Source organism: Leopardus geoffroyi, chromosome E2 (genome assembly GCF_018350155.1).
Source record: "Leopardus geoffroyi isolate Oge1 chromosome E2, O.geoffroyi_Oge1_pat1.0, whole genome shotgun sequence".
Lineage (NCBI taxonomy): Eukaryota > Metazoa > Chordata > Mammalia > Carnivora > Felidae > Leopardus > Leopardus geoffroyi.
In genome coordinates, this window is record NC_059335.1 from 30275883 (window position 1) to 30303467 (window position 27585).

Consider the following 27585-nt stretch of genomic DNA (forward strand, 5'->3'; position numbering starts at 1 on the left):
CCGCTCAGACTCAGTTTCTCATCTGTGAAGTGGGAATAATAATGGTAGGTACAGGTGACTGGGGGGGGGCAGATGGGTGAAATAGGTCAAGGGGATTAAGAGGGCACTTATCATGATGAGTGCTGAGTAATGCTTAGAGCTGCTGAATCTTGTGCACCTGTAACTAATATAATACTGAATGTTAATTATACTTGAATTAAAAAATAATAGTAGTTACTTTATAGGGTTATTGTAAGAGTTAGATGATATAATACCTGGAGGAGTAGCCACCCCTCAGTATATGTTAACTATTATTACTTAGGTCAGGGAATTTGGTTTTGCTTCGATATTTTATTTATTTATTTATTTATTTAGGGAGTAAGAGAGCGAGCTGGGGAGGGGCAGAGAGGGAGAGAGAGAGAGAGAGAATGAGAGAGACTCTTAAACAGGCTCCACGCTGTCAGCACAGAGCCCAATGCGGGGCTCAAACCCATGAACTATGAGATCATGACCTGAGCCGAAATCAAGAGTCGAATGTTTAACTGACTGAGCACCCAGGCGCCCCTCGATTAAAACAAAAACAAAAACATGGAACTTTTTTTTCCCCCAGACAAAATCTTGATAGTGACCTCATGAATATAAAGCAGATTGAAGCAGAATTACCTTGGTAGACACTGGTGAGGGTGGGGAGCCCTGGAACTCTAGTCTGTCTCCTCCTGTCCCATGATGTGGGAAAACCCAAAACCTCCACAGAAAACTAAGTTTCTGGAGAAAACTCTGATACTGCATTTACCTGGATCACTCCTTTCATTCCATGCACAATGGCACTGATGCTCAGAGAGGGGACGTGACCAATAAGGATCACACAGCAAGTTCTTGACCCAAGTGTCCTGCTTTCTCATTGCCTCCAAGATCTCAGACTGGCAGAGCCCTTGAGAGTGAAGTGACCTAGTCCTTTCCCTCTGTAGTATCTCTTGATGGTATTGGACTGGCTGACTTAGATGTCTCCATTAGCATTAGGAATTCTAATGCTGGAAAATTCTGGGCAAAATTTGCCTGCCTGCAACGTCCACTTACATTTGGTTATTATTGTGAGTGTAGTATACTAGATAAGCTGAGAGCATAAAGACAAGTTAATACCACTCACTGGCATTGAGGATACATCCAGGTCCTCCAGATCATGATGTGTGCCCCCACAGAGGTGGAGCTAGAGAGGAAAATGGATCCCTCGCCCATCTTCATGAAAGAGCTCCAGGCCCCAAATGTCCCCGCCATCATTCGCCACTACCTGCCAGACAAGACTGGGGACTAGCCAAGTTCGGCATCACTGACTGAGCTGGAATCATCTTCCCGATGGTGCCTCATCCCCAGTTTCTCTTCTCATGTTCTTCATACATGTTAATAATCAACTCTTCAACTCTCAACCTGTCTTTGTAGTTATGAAAATAAACTAGAATGTGAGGGTTGCCACTCTCCTTCCCCGCCCACCCCATGTCCCCTTCCCGATCCCCACGACTGTACTGCACAATAAGGAAAAAATGCCACAACAAATCACTTCATCTTCTCTCTGTGACAGTGATGGCAGGTTGGATGAGATGGCTAATGAGCCACATATTCTGGCCACTGTGCCTTGCACCACGTCAGGAGCCCATGAGAAATGGCGAGCAGAAGGAGCCCAATCCACTACTAAATTATCAGAAGGAGTGCGCCAGGGCCACAAATTCTCCCAAAGAAAGCAGCGGTGCTTCTCCATTCTCCCTCAGTATATAATGTTTGTTGTCATTCCTGGACACATGATTCTGCAGGGGCCAGAACGGCATCAACGGGTCACCCATTTCTCAGTGTTTACCATGCTGTGGTCACTTCTCCAGGAAGACCACCAGGACCCAGCCCCCATTGAGCTTCTCTAGAAGAGCATAGCATAAGTAGACCACTTCCCTTCCCTCTCAGTCTAACGTACTGTTCAAAGAGCTTTTAGAATCTAACCTCTTCCAAGAAGCCTTTCTGGATTCATCAAAGATAAGAGAAGGCAATCTAATGTCCATTCAAATTGCTCCTTAGCCCAAGGTGCAGTAACATTTCATTTAAGTTGAATAAAAAAAGTTGTGTTGTATCCAGGGATAAAACATGAATAAGACAAAATTTCTGCCCTTACAGAGGCAAGTTAGAAGGAGAAGCAGGTAAATAATTGACTTCCAGATAAGAAATTTAAAACTAAAAAATAATGCTAACTAAGAGAACCAAGGAAGTAGAAAATGGTTACACTGCCTTTGAAGAGAGATTAATGATGGGACATCCCAATCCTATCATATTGGCTCAGTGGTGATCACAGAGTGGGACTTTAGTCAATACTTGTCTATTATTTATTCAGCTACTTTTTTTAAATGCTTATTTATTTATTTTGAGAAAGAGAGAACATGAGCAGGGGAGGGACCGAGAGAGAAGGAAAGAGAGAACCCTAAGCAGGCTCAGTGCTGTCAGCACACAGCCCAATGCGGGGTTCAGTTCCATGAACCGTGAGATCATGACTTGAGCTGAAATCAAGAGTGGGATGCTTAACTGAATGAGCCACCCAGGCACCCCTCTGCTATATTTTAAGTAATTCTGGTATCTGCTAGATTTTGTCCTCCTCTTAATTAGGCTTCCTTTTCAAACATTTAAAGGGCTGCTTTTGTATGTTTACTCTTCCCAATAATGTGTAACATCAACCTGAATTTCCCCTCCCGCAGAAGATACCCACAAAAACAATAAAAAGATACCCATAAAAACATCTTATTGGCATTTTCATTGAAATTGTAGTCATTGTATGGATTGATGTGGAGGAAACTGAACTACATCAATTCTTCTCATTATGGAGTTAGTTATGATATTCCGTTCATTCATATTATTTCTAAACTATAAAGTTGCTATGCTATGAAATTGTACAGTTTTCCTAGAGAGAGCTTGCATTTTTTGGACAGTGGTTTAAAAAATTCTTTACTGAAATGTGTAAAAAATTGGTGTTCAAGAATAATTTTCTCAGCTTGAATTGTTTTCCTTTTCCATCTACAAACAATACAAAATTATTGGCACCCACACACGTATACACTTAAAACTGTAGTAACATTCTTTTCACAGAACCACATTAGATGGAGTTTAAATTGCTGAAAACTCAAGATGATTTCAAAAAGTGTTGCAGGGATGATTTTTTTTTATTTTCTAAAAAGCTGACTGACAGTAAAACAATTCAGATAAAATTATTTTCTGTGGTTGTCAAAAGTTTCATGAAGTTCACATTTCAACCAAAATCATTATTATATTTACTTTTGGTGTTTATATTCTTGTTAATGGGGATTATTGTTGTTTTAAATGATTACTTCTGGAATTTAAAAAGCACAATTTTGTACTAGTCTGATATTCTTATTGAACTCAATTACGGTCTTGGTAGTTTTTCATTTGATTTATTTCTGACACTTTATATGTAGACAATCAAATCATATAAAAATGATGACTATATTCTTTCCAATTTTATGTCTCATTTTTTAGTTCACATCTTATTTTACTGGTTAAGACCTCAAAATATTAAGTAATAGTAGTGATTGCCAACATCTTTATCTTACTCACAATTTTACTGGTATTATCTAGTATTTTATTGTTTAATCTGTTGTCTAGTATTTGTTTCTAATAAATGTACTTACATTATCAGGTTAAAATGGTGGATTTAAAAGTTTTCTATCCAGTTGAATATATATATATATATATATATATATATATATATATATATTTCACTCAACTGTTTAAAAAAATGATGTATAGAATATAGACAACCCTATACAACCCCAGGTTCTCTACAGGGGACATAAGTTAGGGTATTTCCTTGGACTTGTTAAAATGAATGAAGTAACATATACTTTTCAGCAAACTTTTCAACAACAAAGGTTAAAATGCAAAAGGATTTTTTTTTCAAACGAGCCTTACCTAATTCAGAAATTAAAAGTATACAGAATTAGCCAGTTGCTAATACTGCCAAAGAGGGAAGAAAATTGTGTCCATAAGCAAACGATCTGAACCCTAATATTTTCACAATTGAAAATTAGGACGATTACCATCTCCCATGACTGTTTTAAGACGAAATGAGACATAAGACATCTGATATAATTCCTGGCACATGCCAAGCGCTCAGTATGTCTTAGTTGTCTTCACTTCCTTTAGCCAAATGCCAAATATGTAATAATCACTCTATGAATAAGTAGAGAACAAAATAGAATTTACCATTCAATACATTTCAATACATTTACCCCTTACCTGGATAGCATCTAACTACCCACCATCCTTTTTTTTTTCTTCTCTACAAGAGACTCTGCTTCCAGCATTTGCTTTATGAGCAGCTGTTACACTCCAAGCACCGCGCCACACAATTTTACGTGTGTTCTTCTGCCAAACTACAATGGTAGATTTTAGATTATACAATTAGAAAGGTCTACATGGTCCTTTTTGTCCCTTTTTCAGCACTGCCCCATTTGCAGTTAAGAACTCAAACTCAAGAATGTACTTTGGATGATAATGATGATGTGGAGGGCTCAGAGAATCTCAGCATGGGAAGGGATCAAGAAAAAACGGGGGCGGGGGGGAGGGGGGAGGGGAGTTGCCATCCCTATTTATCACGATTCATGTGAATGTTAGTAAAAGTGCACTTTTTCATTCAAATAACATTTATTAATGGGGCGCGTCAGCTCAGTCAGTTCAGCATCTGACTCTTGATTTTGGCTCAGGTCATGATCTCATGGCTTGTGAGATTGAGATCCACATCAAGCTCTGCACTGACAGCAGGGAACCTGCCTGGGGTTCTCTCTTCCCCTCCCCTGCTCATGCTCTCTCTCACTCTTTCTTTAAATAAATAAATAAATACTTAAAAACTTATGAAACACTTGGCAATGTCTGGGCGCTGGGCATGTGGAACTAATCAAGAATGACAAGGTTCTACTTTTTGCACCTACTGTTCCTAAAACTTGAAAATCCCTTCTCTCAGACCCCTGCATGGCTCCCTCTTTTGCCTCCTTAGGTCTCTACCTACATGCCATGGTGTCAAAGAGATTTTCCTCATTAGCTTACCTAGTGGCCCATATCTTTTGGTCTGGTCCTAGTCATGGGTGTAAATTTCTCTAACACACTATTGGTACACATTAAACTTATGGTCAACCAGTGTCATTTTTCATAGGAAGGACTTACCTAGTCAGTTAACAGTCCTCCACTCTTGAGGTGGAGGGCTGGAAATAAAGTGAATGCATATCCCTGTCATCTTGAGTCAGGCCTGCCCATTACCATTTTTACATCTTCATTCTTTCATCCAGAATGCTGTGTTTTTCCCCAAGCAGACTACTGACCACAAATGTGATCAGAACAAGTTCTCTTCTCTCTCCCGGTTATTAAATGCACATGTGGATAGAATGTGGGTAGAACAGTGGCAGAATCCCGGGTTAATCCATACCCTTCAGAGACAGATTTGCCAATGGACGATGAAATCACCAACTTTAAATACCATCTATTTGCCAAAGAGTCCCAAATCTACATCAAATCTTGGCCTCCCCTGGAGATTCCAGATTTGTTTATCAAGCTGTTTTATTTTATTTATTTATTTATTTTTTTTAACCCAAAGGAAATGTTTAAGAACTTTATTTTTTTTTCAATATATGAAATTTATTGTCAAATTGGTTTCCATACAACACCCAGTGCTCATCCCAAAAGGTGCCCTCCTCAATACCCATCACCCACCCTCCCCTCCCTCCCACCCCCCATCAACTCTCAGTTTGTTCTCAGTTTTTAACAGTCTCTTATGCTTTGGCTCTCTCCCACTCTAACCTCTTTTTTTTTTTTCCTTCCCCTCCCCCATGGGTTTTTGTTAAGTTTCTCAAGATCCACATAAGAGTGAAACCATATGGTATCTGTCTTTCTCTGTATGGCTTATTTCACTTAGCATCACACTCTCCAGTTCCATCCACGTTGCTACAAAAGGCCATATTTCATTCTTTCTCATTGCCACGTAGTATTCCATTGTGTATATAAACCACAATTTCTTTATCCATTCATCAGTTGATGGACATTTAGGCTCTTTCCACAATTTGGCTATTGTTGAGAGTGCTGCTATAAACATTGGGCTACAAGTGCCCCTATGCATCAGTACTCCGGTATCCCTTGGATAAATTCCTAGCAGTGCTATTGCTGGGTCATAGGGTAGGTCTATTTTTAATTTTCTGAGGAACCTCCACACTGTTTTCCAGAGCGGCTGCACCAATTTGCATTCCCACCAACAGTGCAAGAGGGTTCCCGTTTCTCCACATCCTCTCCAGCATCTATAGTCTCCTGATTTGTTCATTTTGGCCACTCTGACTGGCGTGAGGTGATATCTGAGTGTGGTTTTGATTTGTATTTCCCTGATAAGGAGCGACGCTGAACATCTTTTCATGTGCCTGTTGGCCATCTCCACTTGGACATTCGAGAGGCATTTCACACTTAACATGTTCATGAACCTCCCAGTCTTCTCCATCTGGTATTCCTGTCATTTTCTCAGGCAGGAAAACTAGAAGTCACCCTTGATTCCTCTCTTTGCCTAATCTAATCCTTTAGTAAATCCTGGGAGGTTTGGCTCCCATGGTGTATCACAAATTCAACTGCTCTAGCATCTTTTTTTTTTTTTTTGCTTGGAATAGTAACCTCCTGGTATCTGTTCTGTTTGGCCCACTCTAATCCATTCTCAACAGAGCTACCAGTGCGATTAAAACAAAACATGACAAAGAAACAAAAATCAGATGATTATGTCACTTCTTTGCCTAAAAACCTTCAATGGCTTTCCATTTGCAATTAGATTAAAATGCAAATCCTTACCTTGACTTCACAGCCTAACCTAACCTAAAACCTGCCTCCTTCCCTGCCTTCCTCTTTTTTCCAGTCCCCACTTTGTTCCTTACCCCACACTTTCCTTGATTTACATGCTGTTCCTCAAGCCCACTCTGCTCATTACCTACTTAATGGCCTTTGCACCACCCAGGCCCGCAACGTAGATTTTTTTCCCCCTGGTTTCCACCTGGATGATTCTTCTTAGCTTTCAGATCTCAGCCTAAGAGTCATTCTTTTCTTTTCAGACTTTTGTTTGACCACCCAGTAGCCAAAGCGTTGCTCTCCATGTCATTCTCTACTTTAATCTCTTCAGAGGACATACTGTATTGATGCGTAATTGTTCATTTATATAGTAACTGTCCCTCTGATTAGAATGGAAGATCGTTGGGGACAGAGATCTTGTCTCACTTGTTTAGTGTTATAGTCCAGATCCTAGAAGAGTGCCTGCTATATTAACAGGTTCTCAGCAAACACTGATGGATGACCAAACAGTCCTCAGCCTTCAGGTCTTGAACTTGTCCAAAAGGGCATCACAAGAAGCCAGGTTAAGGGATGTTAAGATACATTAGGCTATTGCATTCCCTTAAACTATGAGTCTAATAATCATATTTTTTAAAAAGACGAAGGAAGAAATGAAATTAGTTCTGGATAGCTTGTTAGCTCCTGGATCATTGCTTTCTTTACTCAATGTTCACAAACTAGCTGTTTAAGAATATGTTTTTTCCTTTATTGGTTTTCTTCAATTACAAAAGCAGTGCATGCTCATTGAGAGAAATTCTAATAACATAGGAGTGTATAAAGAATAAGAAACACCATCTCTCCTCTATTCCCTTTCTCCCTTTCCAGTGGTTACTAGTTTGATCAATACCCTTCTTTTTTCCATGCACATACACATAGGGAGACATACATATGTAGCTTTACTGCAAACATAGGATATGTGTGTATGTATATGTATTTCTTTCTACTTACCATATGGTAGACATTTTTCTATATCCATACAGATTGATCTACTATATATTTAATTGTTGCACAGAATTCCATTGCATTCATTACTGTACTTATTCAAAATACACTTATTTTATGAGCAAAGAAATAAAAATGTGGGATTATAGATAAATAAGAATGGCAAGATGTTGACAATTGTACAGCCGGGTGATGGCACATGAAGCTTATAATTTGAAAGTTCCATAATGGTTAAATTTAAAACATTTTTTTAAATGTTTATTTATCTTTAAGAGAGAGACACAGAGTGAGAGCAGGGGAGGGGCAGAAAGAGAGGGAGACACAGAATCCGAAGCAGGTTCCACACTCTGAGCTGTCAGCACAGAGCTCAACTCTGGGCTTGAACACATGAACTGCGAGATCATGACCTAAGCCAAAATCAGACGCTTAACCGACTGAGCCACCCAAGTGTCCCTTTAATCATTAAATGTAAAAAGAAATACTGGGCACCTGGATGGCTCAGTCGGTTAAGTGTCTGATTCTTGATTTTCGCTCAGGTCAAGATCTCATGGCTTGTGAGTTTGAGCCCTGGGTAGAGCTTTGAGCTGACAGCACGGAGCCTGCTTGGCAATCTCTCTTCTGTCTCTCTGCTCCTCTCCCCCTGCTCACGCTCTGTCTCTCTCAACATAAATAAGTAAATAAAAATTTAAAAATAAATAAAAAGAGATACTTAAGAGACCTCATTCTTATGGTGAATTACCAAATACTTTCCTCTGAGATCATAAACAAAATAGGATGCCCTATATTACTTCTACTGATCATTGTAATGAGGGTCTTGGGCACCATAATAAGTCAAGAAAATAAAAGGGATAAGAAATAACAAAATAAGAAATAAAGGAGTCATTATTCATAGATGACATAATTTCACATAAAGAAAATCCAAAAGAATCTACAAAGTATTAGAATTAATTAGTGAATTTGGCAAGGTCTTTGTTTACAAGGTTGATACACAACTCAATTGTATTACTATTTACCATCAACAAAGAAAAAGATAAATTTTTAAAAATCTACTGAAAACATCAAGTACTTCAGAATAAATTTACTGAGAGATATGTAAGCCTTCTTTGTCGACAACGACATGACATTGAAGGAAATTAAAGATAATCGAAAACAACTACCTAACAAATACTTTTATATTCTATGCCATACACTCTGGCAGGCTGAGGATAGAGCATTGAGTAAAAATAAGACACAGTCCCTGTGTTCTCGAACTTGCAGTCTGGTGGGGTGACCAATACCCGTTGGCAAGTCATGCAAATTAATGTAATATTGCAAATGTGGGAAGGGTTACAGGGAAAGGTTCATAGCATTGTGAGAGCTTTAGAGATAGGATTTGACCTGATCAAAAAACCAGGGAAGGGGTCTTCAACTGCATTGCGAACAAAACGAACAATATATTCAAAGACTTTATGTAAACAACAGATATGAACCCTAATTGAGTCAACCATTCTTGGTATGGACGGCTAGTTAGGTCATGTGGTAGACTTTCTGCTGAAGAGGCTGCAAGGTCTCCCTTCCCTTGGGTAGTACCCTACTGTATGGACTGTGGGGTAGGCCATGTGGCTTACTTTGGTCAATGCAATTATAGCAAATGTTGATTCAAGTGGACACTTAAAAATACTGTACCCTGGGGCCTACTCTCTCTTGCTGCACTTAGAACCCTGGGAACACCATGTGAACGAGTTCAGGCTAACCTGCCAGGGGAAAAGAGACACGCGGAGCAGAGACCAGCGGTCCCAGCTGACCATTCAGCCTGCTGACAACCAGACATGTGAGGGGACCATTCTAGACCATCAGCTGCAAGCTGAAACATTGGCACACATGAGAGAGCCAAATAGGGATCAGCCAAGTCAGCTGAGACCGGAAAAGCGATCTGGCCAACTCAGAATCATGAGCTAAATAGAATGGTTATTGTTTTATGCCACCACGTTTTGGAGTAGGTGTTAGGCAGCAAAAGCTAATGGATACAGGTTAACTGCAGTTTTCTGGTCTTATGAATGGTGCTTTAGGAAATGCCTTTGCATTTACATCTTGGTACACCTGGCACATAGCAAGGTCCTCGTAATTGGTCCTTTTACTGTTATCAAGATGATTTAGGGGGTGCCTGGTGACTCAGTTGGTTAAGCATATGACTCTTGATTTCAGCTCAGGTCATGATCTCATGGTTTGTGAGATCGAGCCCCAAGTCATGTTCTGTGATGACAGTATGGTGCCTGCTTGGGATTCTCTCTCTCCCTCTCTCTCTGCCCCTTCTGTCACCTGTTCTCTCATCCTCTCTCTCTCTCTCTCTCTCTCTGTCTGCTCCCCCCCCCTCTCTCAAAATAAATAATTAAACATAAAAATAAAGGTGAATTGGGGCGCCTGGGTGGCGCAGTCGGTTGAGCGTCCGACTTCAGCCAGGTCACGATCTCGCGGTCCGGGAGTTCGAGCCCTGCGTCGGGCTCTGGGCTGATGGCTCAGAGCCTGGAGCCTGTTTCCGATTCTGTGTCTCCCTCTCTCTCTGCTCCTCCCCCGTTCATGCTCTGTCTCTCTCTGTCCCAAAAATAAATAAACGTTGAAAAAAAAAATAAAAAATAAAGGTGAATTGGGGGCATCTGTGTAGCTCAGTTAGTCATGCATCTGACTCTTGATTTCAGCTAAGGTCTTGCTCTCACACTTCATGAGTTCAAGTCCCATGTTGGACCTGCACTGACAGTGCACAGCATGCTTGGGATCTCTGTTTCCCTCTCTCTGCCCCTCCCTCACTTGTGCACTCTCTCTCTCAAAAATAAATAAACATTAAAAAAATGTAAAAAAAAAAAAAAAAAAAAAAAGGTGAATTAGGAAGTTGCCCAGATGAGGAAACCAAAACACCAAACTTTGCATGGGGAAGGAGATATTTGGGATTAGTAGCCAGGCCTTCAAATCCCAATTCAACACTCATTCAAATCCGTCACTGTCTTATCTTGCTAGTGAAGAAAAGCAGCACATATTTCAGTCAAAAATTAAAGAAGTTCAAATTCAGTTTGTGGGGTGACAACCAGTCTACACTTTTAAAATACCTGTACCTTTTAATTCTGGCAAGCTCAGATTGGTTGAGCTTGTCAGGTTTTAAGGAAAAGTGTTCCAACAAGAAAGACCACAGGGAGGGCTGATTCCACTTTGAACAGAAAAATACTGCTGACCCCTGGGAAGGAAACATAGCAGACAAACATTTTCCCTGACCTGATTGGTCTGAGAGTAGCCACAAATCACGAAGGGTTAAACAAAGATTGTAAACTTTCGTCAGCGGGGAGTGGTAAAGTTTATTTTTTTTTAATCCAGTCTGGAGAATTACAAAAATATTATTTTCCTGGAACTTGGAAGGAGAGTTCAGCAGACAATATGAATTTCAGGAAAATATTTTCGCCATTAATTATGTCATAAGCAAAAGAGTAAAATAAACTGTTTATTATCACATATAAAATGTTTTTGATCAGTCAACTGAAAAACTAATTTCATTTTCTCATTACCCTGCCTCAGGCATTCTTTAACGTCAATTTTTATTATAGCAAAGGCAAGGAAATTAAAATGATCAGTTATGGTGCAGAGAGAAACATTTGCTTCACAATTTTTAAAAGTAAAAATAATAGAGCACTGAACCTCTTTATCATTCGTAATAATCACAACTCATCTGGTAAGGGAAGAATTCTACTTCAGAGGTATCATCACCACCACAACCCACACCTCGAGTCCTGAGCACCGTTAGGGTTGGTCAGCACTGGGAGAGATGCTGGAACCCGATTCACGTATCCAGTAGAGACTGGGTTGAATTTCCAGCCCAAATGGCTCAAAGTTCCACAGATGGACTAGGCAAGAGGGGGCTCTATTTCCACCCAGAGAAGCTAAAAAAGAAAGTTATGAGGAGGATTAAGGAAGTATGAGCTTGGTCTCCATCTTTTGGTCCAAAAGTTGGTATTATGGAAACAGAAATGATCTTATAAAACCACACAGTTAAGGGGTGCCTGGGTGGCTCAGTTGGTTAAACGTCCAAGTTCAGTTCAGGTCACGATCTCACAGTTCATGAGTTAGAGCCCTGCGTCGGGCTCTGTGCTGACAGCTCTGAGCCTGGAGCATCCTGTGTCTCCTTCTCTCTGTCCCTCCCCCTCTCACATTCTGTCTTTCTCTCTCAAAAATAAATAAACATTAAAAAAAAATTTTTTTAAACACAAATAGTTAGGAGACATGTTTTCTGTTTTTTTTTTTAAGTTTATTTATTTATTTTTGAGAGAAAGAGAAAGAGTATGTGTGTATGAGTGGGGGAGGGGCAGATGGAGAAGGAGCCAGAGAATCCCAAGCAAGTTCCATGTTTCCCGAGCAGTGCCAAGTGGAGCTCAATCCCAAGAACCATGAAATCATGACCTGAGCTGAAATCAAGAGTCAGATGCTCAACGAACTGATTCACTCAGGTGCCACAGGGAGACATCTTTCCTAAACTTGGTCCTGTCCCTCATAAACTGAGCACAGCATTATAAAGCATTAAAAAGGCTATGCATGTGAGGAGGAGCCACGATGGCGGAAGAGCATGGAAGTTTTTTTGCGTCTCGCATCCATGAAATACAGCCAGACCAACACTAAACCATCCTGCACACCTAGAAAACTGACTTGAGGATTAACAGAAAAATCTGCACAACCTGAACCACAGGACGCAGCAGGTACACGGCGCAGATAGGTAAACTGGGGGAGAGAGAAGGCACAGAGGGCAGGGAGCTGTTTTTGCGTCCAGAGAAAGGATGGACGGAGATGGGGTGGGGGGAGAATATGGGAAAAGCGCCCCCCAAAAGCAGCTGGAGAGAAAGTGGAAAAGTGGAAACAGCTGCCGGGACTGAACTAAAAAGGGAGAAAGGAGAGGGGTTAAATTCCATTAAGACTATAAACAGGGGGAGTGCAGAGGCTGAAACTCTGCAGCTCAATACCTGGTGATGCTCTGGTGGGAAGGGCGAATCCCCAGGAGCAGAGTGGAGTCCAGGGTTCTTCAGGCCACATGGGGAGAGGCAGTTCACCTGCTGGGAGGACACCTGGTAGAGGCTGTGTGGGTCTCCCAAAGGCAAGGCCCCAGTGGACCCAGGAGAACGACCACATTCGCTGGTGCTGGAACAAGGTCATTAAGGGTGATGCCTGGAGCCAGAAGTGTGTTGTGATTTTCCATAATCCTTGAAACGCTGCTGCTACACTACCTCGCGAACTTTTTCTGGGGCAGGCTGGCACCCGGTCACAGTCTCTGGGCTTCAGCAGCAGCAGGGACCCGCAAACGTTATTGGGTGCAGCTGGCACCTGGCCGTTGCTCGGCAAGACCCTCCGCAGAGGGGTGGGACGGGTCAAAGCCGTTGTCCTTCAGAAGTAAGAGGTCGGGAAAAACAGCCGTATCGGAGACAAAACTCAGGAGGGAGGTGCTACCTGGGATTTGGTCACGGACTGTGTAAAAGCAGGAAGTGGATGGAAGCCGAAGACAAAGGACGGGTGCACGATCGCTGATCGGGGAGAACGGAGTTCCAGATACTAGAGACCCAGTAGATGGGTGACGCCATCGTCACCTATCCCGCGCATGCACAGACGCACCTACAAGCGCGGCAACAATCCACCCCAGTAGGCTAGCAGCGCCATCTAGTGGAGAGCAGAGCCATTACACTAAGCCCCGCCGAACGAGGCCAACCTCACTCTTCAGGAACACAAGTCTCTCCACCTGCTTAGTTTATGGACTATAAACTATAGTTTGACTTCTAGGGGAAAACAAAGTAATTTCAGTCATATTTCAGTCTATTCGCCAGTCCATCTATTCCATTTTCTTTCTTTCTTTTACTTTTTTCTTTCATCTCTTTTTCATTTCTTTTCTTTTTCTTGAATACAGAAAGAGAAACAATTCATTTTTATTTTCAATTTTTATTAAAAATTTTTGTTCTACTATGTTTTTTACTTTTGTATAAATTTTTTCAAATTCTATTTTACTTCCATCATTTCATTTGAGTTACTTCAGTGTATTCATTTTTTTCAAATTTTCAAGTGATTTTCTTTTTCTTTTTTTTTCTTTCCCCTTTTTTCTTTACTCTATCAAGCCCCTTCCAACACCCAGACCAAAACACACCTAGGATCTAGCGTCACTTATTCAATTCTTTGTGTGTGTGTTTGTTTTTAATTTTTTAATTTTAATATTTTTTTAGTTTTAATATTTTTTTAGTTTTAATATTTTTTAATTTTAATTTTTTTAACCTCATTAATTCCTTTTCTCCCTTCAAAATGACAAAATGAAAGCATTCACCCCAAAAGAAAGAGCAGGAAGAAACAACAGCCAGGGACTTAACCAACACAGATACAAGCAAGATGTCTGAACCGGTATTTAGAATCATGATAATAAGAATACTAGGTGGAGTCAAAAATAGATTAGAATCCCTTTCTGCAGAGATAAAAGAAGTAAAAGCTAGTCAGGATGAAATAAAAAATGCTATAACTGAGCTGCAATCTCAAAGGGATGCCACGCTGGCAAGGATGGATGAGGCAGAACAGAGAATAAGCAATATAGAGGACAAACTAATGGAGACTAATGAAGCAGAAAAAAAAGGAGAGATTAAGGTAAAAGAGCATGATTTAAGATTTAGAGAAATCAGTGACTCATTAAAAAGGAACAATATCAGAATCATAGGGTCCCAGAAGAGGAAGAGAGAGAAATAAGGGTAGAAGGGTTATGTGAGCAAATCATAGCAGAAAACTTTCCTAACCTGGGGAAAGATACAGACATCAAAATTCAGGAAGCACAGAAGACTCCCAATAGATTCAACAAAAACCAACCATCAACAAGGCATATCATAGTCAAATTCACAAAATACTCAAGCAAGGAAGGAATCATGAAAGCAGCAAGGGAAAAAAAGTCCTTAACCTACAATGGAAGACAGATCAGGTTTGTAGCAGACTTATCCACAGAAACTTGGCAGGCCAGAAAGGAGTGGCAGGATATATTCAATGTGCTGAATCAGAAAAATGTGCAGCCAAGAATTCTTTATCCAGCAAGGCTGTCATTCAAAATAGAAGGAGAGATAAAAAGTTTTCCAGACAAACAAAAATTAGAGGAGTATGTGACCACTAAACCAGCCCTGCAAGAAATTTTAAGGGGGACTCTCTTAGGAGAGAAAAGATATAAATAAATAGATAAATAAACACCCAAAGTGACAAAGACTAGAACGGACCAGAGAACACCACCAGAAACTCCAACTCTACAAGTAACATAATGGCAATAAATTCATATCTTTCAGTACTCAATCTAAATGTCAATGGACTAAATGCTCCAATCAAAAGACACAGGGTAACAGAATGGATAAGAAAACAAGATCCATCTATATGCTGTTTACAAGAGACCTACTTAAAAATTTTTTTTTAGTGTTTATTTATTTTTGACAGAGAGGTAGAGAGAGACAGACAGAGCATGAGTGGGGGAGGGGCAGAGAGAGAGGGAGACACAGAATCTGAAACAGGCTCCAGGCTCGAACTGTCAGCACAGAGCCCAATGCGGAGCTCGAACTCACAGATGGCGAGATCATGACCTGAGCCGAAGTCAGATTCTCAACCGACTGAGCCACCCAGGCACACCACAAGAGACCCACTTTAGACCTAAAGACACCTTCAGATTGAAAGCAAGGGGATGGAGAACCATCTATCATGCTAATGGTCACCAAATGAAAGCCAGAGTAGCCATACATATATCAGACAATCTAGACTTTAAAATAAAGACTGTATCAAGAGATGAAGAAAGGCATTATATCACAATTAAGGGGTCTATACACCAAGAAGACCTAACAATTATAAACATTTATGTACCAAATATGGAAGAACCCAAATATATAAATCAATTAACCACAAACATAAAGAAACTCATTAGTAGTAATACCATAATAGTGGGGGACTTCAATATCCCAGTCACAGCAATGGACAGATAATCTAATCAAAAAATAAACAAGGAAACAATGGCTTTGAATGACACACTGGACAAAATGGACTTAACAGATATATACAGAACATTTCATCCTCAAGCAGTGGAATATACATTCTTCTCCAGGGCACATGGAACGTTCTCCAGAATAGATCACATACTGGGACGCAAATCAGCCCTCAACAAATACAAAAATATCAAGATCATACAGTGCATATTTTCAGATCACAACGCTATGAAACTCGAAATCAATCACAAGAACTAATTTGGAAAGTTAACAAATAGTTGGAGACTAAAGAACATCCTACTAAAGAATGAATGTGCTAACCAAGAAGTTAAAGAGGAAATTAAAAAGTTCATGAAAGCCAATGAAAATGATAACAACACAACCCAAAACCTCTGGGACGCAGGGAAGGCAGTGATAAGAGGAAAGTATATAGCAATTCAGGCCTTCCTAAAGAAGGAAGAAAGATCTCAGGTACACAACCTAACCTTATGCCTTAAAGAGCTGGAAAAAGAACAGCAAATAAAACCCCACACCAGCAGAAGACAAGAAATAATAAAGATTAGAGCAGAAATTAATGCTATCAAAACCAAAAAAAAAAAAAAAAAAAAAAAGAAAGAAAAGAGCAGTAGAACAGATCAATGAAACCAGAAGCTGGTTCTTTGAAAGAATTAACAAAATTGACAAATCACTAGCCAGTTTGATCAAAAAGAAAAAGGAAAAGACCCAAATAAATAAAATCAAGAATGAAAGGGGAGAGATCACAACCAACACAGCAGAAATAAAAGCAATAATAAGAGAATACTATGAGCAATTATATGCCAATAAAATGGGCAATCTGGAAGAAATGGACAAATTCCTAGAAACATATACATTACTGAAACTGAAACAGGAAGAAATAGAAAATTTGAACAGACCCATAAGCAGTAAAGAAATATAATTAGTAATCAAAAATCTCCCAAGAAATGAGAGTCCAGGGCCAGATGGCTTTCCAGGGGAATCCTACCAAACATTTAAGGAAGAGTTAACACCTATTCTCTTGAAGCTCTTCCAAAAAATAGAAATGGAAGGAAACCTTCAAAACTCTTTCTATGAAGCCAGCATTACCTTGATTCCAAAACCAGACAGAGACCCCACTAAAAAGAAGTACTACAGACCAATTTCCCTGATGAACATGAATGCAAAAATCCTCAACAAGATATTAACCAACGGGATCCAAGAATACTTTAAAAAAATTATTCACCACGACCAAGTGGGATTTATACCTGGGATGCAGGTCTGGTTCAATATACACAAAACAATCAATGTGATTCATCACATCAATAAAAGAAAGGATAAGAAACATATGATCCTCTCAATAGATGCCGAGAAAGCATTTGACAAAATACAGCATCCTTTCTTGATAAAAACAGACACTCAAGAAAGTAGGGATAGAAGGATCATACCTCAAGATCATTAAAGCCATATACAAAAGACCCAACGCTAATATCACCCTCAATGGGGAAAAACTGAGAGCTTTCTCCCTAAGGTCAGGAACAAGACAGGGATGTCCGTTCTCACCACTGTTATTCAACATAGTATTGGAGGCTTCACCTCTGCAATCAAACACAAAGAAATAAAAGGCATCCAAATAGGCCAGGAAGAGGTCAAAGTTTCACTCTTCCCAGGTGACATGATACTCTATATGGAAAACCCAAAAGATTCCACCAAAAAACTGTTAGAACTGATTCATGAATTCTGCAAAGTTGCAGGATATAAAATCAATGCACAGGAATCGGTTGCATTCCTATACACCAACAATGAAGCAACAGAAAGAGAAATCAAGGAATCAATCCATTTACAATTGCACCAAAAAACATAAAATCCCTAAGAATAAATCTAAGCAAAGAGGTGAAAAATCTATACACTGGAAACTATAGAAAGCTTATGAAAGAAATTGAAGAAGACACAAAAAATGGAAAAAGATTCCATGTTCCTGGATAGGAGAACAAATATTGTTAAACTGTCGTTACTACCCAAAGCAATCTACATATTCAATGCAATCCCTATCAAAATAACACTAGCATTCTTCACAGAGTTAGAACAAATAATCCTAAAATTTGTGTGGAACCAGAAAAGACCCCGAATAGCCAAAGCAATCTTGAAAAAGTAAACCAAAGCAGGAGGCATCACAATCCCAGACTTCAAGCTGTATTACAAAGCTGTAATCATCAAGACAGTATGGTACTGGCATAAAAACAGACACTCAGAGCAATGGAACAGAATAGAGAACCCAGAAATGGACCCACAAAGTTATGGCCCACTAATCTTTGACAAAGCAGGAAAGAATATCCAATCGAATAAAGACAGTCTCTTCAGCAAGTGGTGCTGGGAAAACTGGGCAGCGACATGCAGAAGAATGAACCTGGACCACTCTCTTACACCAGACACAAAAATAAACTCAAAATGGATGAGACTTAAATGTAAGACAGGAAGCCATCAAAATTCTCGAGGAGAAAGCAGGCAAAAATCTCTTTGACCTTGACTGCAGCAACTTCTTACTCAATACGTCTCCAGAGGCAAGGGAAACAAAAGCAAAAATGAACTACTGGGACCTCATCAAAATAAAAAATCTTCTCTACAGTGAAGGAAACAATCAGCAAAACTAAAAAGCAACCAATGGAGTGGGAGAAGATATTTGCAAACAACATATCAGATAAAGGGTTAGTATCCAAAATCTATAAAGAACTTATCAAACTCAACACCCAAAAAACAAATAATCCCATGAAGAAATGGGCAAAAGACATGAATAGACACTTCTCCAAAGAAGACATCCAGATGGCCAATAGACACATGAAAACATGCTCAACATCACTCATCATCAGGGAAATACAAATCAAAACCACAATGAGATACCACCCTACACCTGTCAGAATGGCCAGCGTTAACAACTCGGGCAACAACAGATGTTGGCAAGGATGCAGAGAAAGAGGATCTCTTTTGCATTGCTGGTGGGAATGCAAACTGTTGCAGCCTCTCTGGAAAACAGTATGGAGGTTCCTCAAAAAATTTAAAACAGCACTACCCTACGAGCCAGCAATTGCACTACTAGGTATTTATCCAAGGGATACCGGTATGCTGTTTCAAAGGACATATGCACCCCAATGTTTATAGCAGCACTATCAACAATAGCCAAAGTATGGAAAGAGCCCAAATGTCTATCGATGGATGAATGGATAAAGAAGATGTGGTATATATATATATACAATGGAGTATTGCTCAGCAATCAAAAATAATGAAACCTTGCCATTTGCAACTATGTGGATGGAACTGGAGAGTATTATGCTAAGTGAAATTAGCCAGTCAGAGAAAGACAAATATCATATGATTTCACTTATATGAGGACTTTAAGACACAGAACAGATGAACATAAGGGAAGGGAAGCAAAAATTATATAAAAACAGGGAAGGGGACAAAACAGAAGAGACTTTTAAGTATGGAGAACAAACAGAGGGTTACTGGAGGGTTTGTGGGAGGGGGAATGGGCTAAATGGGTAAAGGTATTAAGGAATCTACTCCTGAAATCATTGTTGCACTATATGCTAACTAATTTGGATGTAAATTAAAAAAATAAAATTAAAAAAAAAATAGTGAGTGTATCTAAAGTGTTGAATGAGTTGGCAGCAGGCATCCATAGGAAACATTATTTGTTCGTTTTGGATTGCTGGCTTGAGTGACTGTCTAGAAATTAGAAACTTTCTCTACTCATTTATTTATTTACTAATAAATATTAATTGTGTACAGTCAAGTACATACCCATCTTCCAGATGTGATAGGGGTTTAACATTTTATCATATTTGCTGCGGAGTAATTTTTTTAAGAACCAAAATCTTAAAATTATAATTAAAGCTCCCTTTGTATTCAGCCTAATTACATTTCTCTTTCTCTCTCTCTCTCTCTCTCAAAAAAAATTGTATACATTTTCTATGTACACATTAAGTCATAAACATATAGATTGCATTGTTTTGTGTGTTTTTAAAACTTAAATAAATAGTATCTATTGTATATATTAAAATTTTTTTTTTCAATGTTTATTTATTTTTTGGGGGACAGAGAGAGACAGAGCATGAACGGGGGAGGGGCAGAGAGAGAGGGAGACACAGAATCGGAAACAGGCTCCAGGCTCTGAGCCATCAGCCCAGAGCCTGAAACGGGGCTCGAACCCACGGACCGCGAGATTGTGACCTGGCTGAAGTCAGACGCTTAACCGACTGCGCCACCCAGGCGCCCCTATTGTATATATTTAAAAAAAAGGCTATGCATGTGAAAGCACTTTGTAAAATAATAATCAATGTCCATTTTACAATGGCTGTTAAACTAACAATGTCCTGGCCAGGGGAACCTAGCACTTGGTTGCTTCATCTGGAGGATCACTGGCTATGAACAGACCTCTTGTTTTTGGCCATAGGAAGAGGAAGTGTTTCAAGGGTAGGGTGTTGATGGGAAGAGGAGAAATAAAGCTTGATGATGGAGTGATGTCAGAACTTCTGACCCCTTGTCAGCCTGAATGATCTGACCGAAGGTCCCGTGGAAAAAGAAAGGGGGGAGAAACTGAAAGATCATGACTCCACCACTCTTGGGTGAATGTCCTGGTCCAGAGCCTAGAGCACAAGGTTGTCAAAGAGCCCTGTCCTCTCTGACCCACGTCTCCACACACCCAGTGTAGCACTGGCAGTCTAACGAGGCTACATTTTATGACACAGAGGTGTTGATGTAACCCTTGACAAGACAGGAAAGGCAGAAGGAAGTAGACCTGCTCTTCGGGAAATATACCCTTCCCTGCTCCCCACCTTCAAGCCAGGAATGCCCTAAGAAGCTTAGGCAGAGTTCCCTCAAAGACAGAAGAGTCTTTGCTATAGCCAAACGACCTGTCCACTCTGGCTCACACACAGGCCCCGCAGGGAAGTCACTATCCTCTGAGAGTTGAATATACATCCCCGTGCCTCTAGTTGTCCCAACAGAGATAAATCTTGAGCCTGTATTCTTTTTATTTTTTTATTTTTTTTAACCTTTATTTATTATTGAGAGACAGAGAGACACAGAGCATGAGCAGGGGAGGGGCTGAGAGATGGAGAGACACAGAATCCGAAGCAGGCTCCAGGCTCCGAGCTGTCAGCACAGAGCCCGACGTGGGGCTTGAACTCACAAACTGCGAGATCATGACCTGAGCCGAAGTCAGACGCTTAACCGACTGAGCCACCCAGGCACCCTGAGCCTGTATTCTTTTTAAAACAATTTTTTAATGTTTATTTTATTTATTTTGAGAGAGAAAGAGAGAGAGAGATAAAGCATAAGCAGGGGAGGGGCAGAGAGAGAGAGAGAGACAGAGAATCCCAAGCCGGCTCTGTGCCATCGGCATAGAGCCCAGGGCAGGGCTCGAACCCATGAAATCAAGAGTCAGACACTTGACTGACTGAGTCTCCCAGGTGCCCTTTGAGCCTGTACTCTTTAGGCACTCTGTATGCCATGTCGGGGACAAAACAAATCCCCCAAAGACCGTGCCCTCTAGGATAAGTCAATCCACTAGAGAGTCAAAACTCAGACATGAAATGACGTCAAGAGCAAACAGCAAACAGCCTATGAAAACCTCCAGTTGGGAGGGATGGGCAATGTGCAGTGGGGGAGGCGGTCTTCTCAGAGGAGGATAGCACATCCCAGTAGATGAGGCTTGTTATTGATGACAATCTCCTCTATTTCACTGTTCTCTCACTTGCCTCAAAAATGGGTGTTGGCTGTGTTCTCGCTGTGAACAAGGAGGGACCTGCCGATGGGTGGCTACATCCAGATGTCAAACAATGAAGTCAGTTAGGTGTCCTTACCTCTTGGCTTCACTTCCTCAGCACCAGCCCTGTTGTCAGGCATATTCTCCCACGTGCCTGCTACCAGGAGCTCCAATGTTGCATCCCTCTGGCATCAACAGCAAGAGGGCTTCTCTCTTCTGATAGTGCAGACACAAGTTCTGGAATGGAGTCTCCTTGATCCCGGATAGCCTGCCTTGAGTGAAGTGCCCCTAACAGGCAGAACAATACAATAATTCCGACTGGCTGCGCTTGGGTCACATGACCTTTCCTGGAGCTGCGAGCAGGGTGGTTCTTCAAGGAAAAAGGTAGCACAGAAGGAAAATTCAGCAGAATGCTCTGTAAGCACCAAGACCAGGCTCACCTTTTCCAAGCTTTCACTAGGGCTTGGTTGGGAGCAGAAAGAAGATTTGAGGGCAGATTCTAGATCCCCTCATGACTGCGGCGATCGACAGGCACACGCAGGTACGGGGCAAGTACAGGGCAACCCTGTTTGTCTCCAGCCAAGATCACCCAGCCTGATGAAAAGGGCAATTAATCTAGCTGCCTCTTAGTAATCCACCGGCCCATTTGGTAACCATCTGTACTCATTCCACAAGGCAGCCCAAATTAAAGAGGCCTGTATTTGTTTTTTTGGAAAATGTTATGATTTTTCAAGTAAACAATAGAAACTTTACAAAGCCAGGAGATTTGTTGAAACTGCCAAGCTGTCTGGACTGGATCAAACTGGTTTGTGCTGGTTTAAATGTGTGCTCCATTCTCTCCATTTTATTATCAAAAACAACAATTTCTGTTTATTTGTACAGGACCAGAACTTCTCTGTACATTTCTCACATATTATTTCATTGGATCCCCCCCAAATCCACGCATGGAATGAGGGTAAGTGCTATTCTCGGGTCTGTTTTATGGAGGGGGCCCTGGCAACCTAAGCGATTAAGGGTTTCCAGAACTCAACTTGGTGCAGGCTCGTGAGGTTTGGAGTCCCACTCTTTGGACTGAAAATCATGTTTGTTCTGATGTAGCTTATTGTACCTTGACTCAGCTTACAACTGTAACGTCACTCACACACCCTCTGACCTCATTCTGTGCTAGCCCAACTATTAAAAAGAAGAAAAAATAAACGGAAGAAGCCTGATTATCCATACTTGAGATGTGTGCTATTTCTGACCTGGACAGCCAAGGCCATTATATTCCATTATATTTGATCAGCAGACTTACTGCTTCTATGGAAAAAAGCACTGTCCTAAACACCCTGGTAAGAGATGCAGGTAAGAGGAATATTACTCATCCTTAAAAAGCTTGCTGCCTAGTTGTGGATTCAGGACACACTGGAGAAAAAAATAATACGTGTTTTTGCAAATTTTATAAAAATTGTAATTCTATAATACTTTTTTTAAAGTTTGTTTATCTGCTTGTTTATGTATGTCTGTATATATATATATGTATTCTCTCTACCCAATGTGGGGCTCAAACTCATGACCCTGGGATCAAGAGTCACACGCCCTTCCAACTGAGCCAGCCAGGCACCCCAATTAGAAATTGTATAAAAATTTATTTTTTTTTAAATTTTTTTTTCAACGTTTATTTATTTTTGGGACAGAGAGAGACAGAGCATGAACGGGGGAGGGGCAGAGAGAGAGGGAGACACAGAATCGGAAACAGGCTCCAGGCTCTGAGCCATCAGCCCAGAGCCCGACGCGGGGCTCGAACTCACGGACCGCGAGATCGTGACCTGGCTGAAGTCGGATGCTTAACCGACTGCGCCACCCAGGCGCCCCGAAATTGTATAAAAATTTAGATAGAATGATAGATAGATATACAGATAAAAGAACTTGAGACAAAATAAATGAGAAGATGACTGTCATAATCTGTGGTAAAGTACCACACAAGTTGTACAAAGGACAAATGGAGAAAGGGTTCAAAGAAAAGATGGCATCTTAAAAAACCCTCCTTGCCAAATTACACCTGTTGAGTGACAGCAAATCACTCGAAGTTCAGGGGTTTTCTAAGACCAGGTCAAGATTTGGGTCCTACCAAAAGCATCACACTAACTCTACTCTTTAAGCTGTTTATGAACAATTGGACTTTTGTGTGTGTGTGTTTTTTTTTTTTTTTTTTTTGGTAGCAATTAGTTAATGATGTAGTGGAATTGTTCTCAAATTTGGAAGTGCATGGGCTTGTCCTGTCTTTATTAGTTAATCATAAGCCTCCGGAGGACATAGAATTTGTTTTCTACCTTTTCTTCCCCTCCTCACTCCTCTTGCCTAGCAAGAGTTTGTATCCAGAGCAAAAGCTAGGTCCTATAAAACCAGTATCAAAATAAAACTAATTTAGCTAATGAGCTCTAAGTCGCCAGCTGCTTTAACCATGCAGTGTTTAGGAAAAACATTCCCTGAGAAGCTGTCATAACTTAGAAGTAGATGGGGCCCTTAGAGCAACTGGGGACACAAGACCCCATAAATCCAGGCTACCACAAATAGCAGACGTTCATGTGTTCTCACTTGGGTTTTCCACCCAGCACAACATGAATCACCTCAAAAGACTGGGAGAGGTGAGTAACTTGTTGACCAGTTAAGGTTGGGGATATCTCTCAGTGGACTCCCCCCCCCCCAGTGACCTTTCCTTCATGGTCATTTGAACCAAGAAGGGACCTAGTTTCCATGGACAGGCAATTCAAGACAGAATCGAACACCAAAGAATATGGAAAGATGCGCCTGAGTGGAAATTAGCACACGGGATAAAGGAAATCTTTGGAATCATTTTATTAAATCCATGCTTCAAACCTTTAGTTTTCTCTCCTCCTCTACCCTGTTAAAATGCTTCCACTTGTGCTTGTAAGATCTGTACCGAAACTGCCTTAATAAATTATTTCTCTTCCGAGCAATGAGTTGATCCAGCCTTGTTTGGTACATCTGTTATAACACATCACAGCCTCCCATAATTGCTCTTTTATTCAATTCTACACATTCTGATTAGCTGTGTCTGTTCCAGAGCACTAGGAATATGCTGAGTGTCCTTCATTCAAAAAGAGTTCTTCAGAACAGTATGAAGTGAAATTAAAGTAATTATTAAGTCATAGAAACTAAACACAGTTCCATAATCAGCAGAAGGGTTCGCAAATAGCTAGCACGCCAGAGTAAAGGTTCAAAGCTTCTTGCTGAAAATAATTCCTAGGATCTGGTACTTGGTAATGGCATGCCCTGAGCAAAGTGGGAGGGAGCAGAGTTGGGGCCTGCTTTCAGATGTGGAAGGACCCCCCCCCCCCAAACGCTAGGAAGAAGGAAATGGAGACTCCCTTTAATGACCTTAAATTCCATCCGCGAGCATCTGGCACCACAGAACATTCTTTGGAAGAATACATTTTGGGGTGGTACTACATGGGCAAGCTGAATGAATAATGTCTTTCGACAAGCATTTTTTCAATAAACTTTTTTATTTTAAGGTAATTGTAGATTAATAAGCAATTGTAAGAGATACCAGAGGGATCATGTATATCTTTTTTTAAAATGTTTATTTGTTTTTCAGAGGGAGAGAGGACAGAGTGTGAGAGGGGGAGGGGCAAAGAGAGAGAAGGAGCCACAGAATCTGAAGCAGGCTCCTGGCTCTGAGCTGTCAGCACAGAGTTCGTGGTGGGGGCTCAGACCCACAAATCCCGAGATCATGACCTGAGCTGAAGTCGGAGGCTTAACTGATTGAGCCACCCAGGCACCCCTGGAGAGCATGTATACCTTTTATCCAGTGTTTTTCAATGATAATATCTTACAAAACTGTAGCATGCTTTCGCAACTAGGATGTTGTCATGGATGGAATAGATCAGATTTTTTTTACGCTGAAATCTACTTGGACAAGGAAAATGGTCCTCCTAACATCAATAAAGTTTTGTAGATCAAAACGACAACAACAACAACAACAAAGAAACAAAAACAACCACGAGAAACTAGGAAAGAAGCAATCTCTGAGAAGGGCTGCCTGTGATCCTGTGGCTGGAGAGGCTTGCCTTCTTTAGCTCATCTATTTAGCCCTCATGAATATTCCGTGAGCCGAGAAGCTTTTAGTGGAGAAAAGACAATTAAATTCAAGCTTTTTCACCATTGTATCTCTTGCACCAGAGTGAGTAATAGGGCATAGGGCAATAGACTGAAATTAGATTGTAGCAGAACATGAGTACTGACCTTTTCTCAGAGCAGATCTATTTACTTTATGTTGCAGTTCAACTTGTAGGAACTGATGTACTCCTCGCTGGAGGAAAGGTTAAAAAATACGTGCATCTTAATTCATCTGGATTTCTACCCTGCTCGAGTCTTCTGCTTACTATCCACACCGGCATGCATTGGCTTCAAGAACACTGGGGAGGCAAAAACTCGTGAGAAGTTAGTCATACATTGGCTCTTCCATCATTGAGCGCACTGGTCCGCCAAGTGTGGTCTTGGGCTGCAGTGTTAGTGTGACCTGGGATCTTGTTTGAGAAATGCAAGTTGTGGGGCTGTCTGCCAAACCTCGTGAGTCAGAAGCTGGGTAGTCCAACAAGCCCTACCAGTGAATCTGAGGCACACGAATGTTTGAGAACCGTGTGCGTGCACCCGCGCCCGCGAACCCACCTCCGGCTGCTTTTAATATCCGCTGATGTAGTTCATTGTTTCCTAAAACGTGGAATGCAACAGATAGCACTGGTGACGCACAGATATTAAGTGGTAGATGACTCACTTTGGGTGGTCTGGGGAATGTGATTTTAAATGGCACTGGAATGCGATTTTAAATCATACTGAATCTGTTTAGGGAGGAAGTTAATCCTTTTCAACCCTTCTCACTACTCAAGAAGATTCAGGTTAGTACTAATAGACTCTCTACCATCCCTCTACTACGTGATAATCTCCCTTTTAAATAAAGACCTATCAGGAGCCAAGCTTAGAACCTTTAGCATTCAACAGCAGCAAGATCGAACATGATTAGTATCATTACGTTTTATCTGGGTTTTCCTTATAGGTTGCTTTCTATTTATCTGAAGTGATACCAGTTTTCATCCTATGACGGTGCTATAAATTTTCTTTTTAATTATTTTTTTTCTGAAAAGAAAGTAAACCAATTTAAAAAGAAGTATGAAGTAAATCATTCAAATAATCGAGTACATGATGGGCTGGGAGGTGGGCACTTGGGATGAGCACTGGGTGCTGTATGGAAACCAATTTGACCATAGATTATATTTTAAACACAAAAAAACAAATAATAGAGTACAAATGAGTCCCAGGAACTCACTTACAGGCCGGGGCGGGAAGGCAATTTCCAGGGCAGTACTCAGTCAGTATAGATTAAGCTTAATTTCCAACACCAGCTCACTCTGTATCTGCAAGCCTTGACCTTCAGAAAAATGACCTGAAGCCTGAGACATCTGCTATCAGTAAAGAAAAATTCCATTCCGGTTACTACACAATTTACAAAGATAGAAAAGTGACTCATACATTTCAGAATGATTTCTAATCACAACATTTGAAATCAAAAGTGATCTGAATCACTCAAAAATTAAAATATCAAAAATAGTCCCTTACTCAAAATTCAGATTTAATTGAATTTGGGTTGGTTGTGGGGGAAAAAACCTTACATTTCCTAATTTTTATAAAAGTAACAAGTTTTCTATTATAACATTTGAGGGAAAAAAAAATAGAAAGAAAAAAAATTCACACCATCCATACTTGTGTCCCTAAAAGGGACTTATTAAGACTTTCGTTAATTTCCTTCTAATATTTTTCTCCATGAGATTGTGGTACCAATATATATACAATCCTGTGTGTGATAGTGAAACTTTTTCTTTTGTATTTTAAGGAGGATTTTATTGTGTGGATAATAGAAGAATAAATAAATGACTTATAATTAGGGTTTCTATGTCTATATTTTCAGTATAAAAGTGTTTCTTAGGTTGCTGCTTGCTGCAAATAACAGAAAACCCAACTCGGATTGGC

General features: G+C 40.5%; 1 long non-coding RNA gene across 1 annotated transcript in view; it reads right to left on the reverse strand.

The window, feature by feature from the left end:
• Positions 1–26159, reverse strand: part of LOC123579144 — a 393386-nt gene extending 367227 nt beyond the window's left edge. The window contains exon 1 of the long non-coding RNA XR_006702644.1: positions 25804–26159. This is a non-coding gene — a long non-coding RNA (uncharacterized LOC123579144). The remainder of the gene's footprint in view (positions 1–25803) is intronic.
• Positions 26160–27585: the final 1426 nt, after the last annotated feature.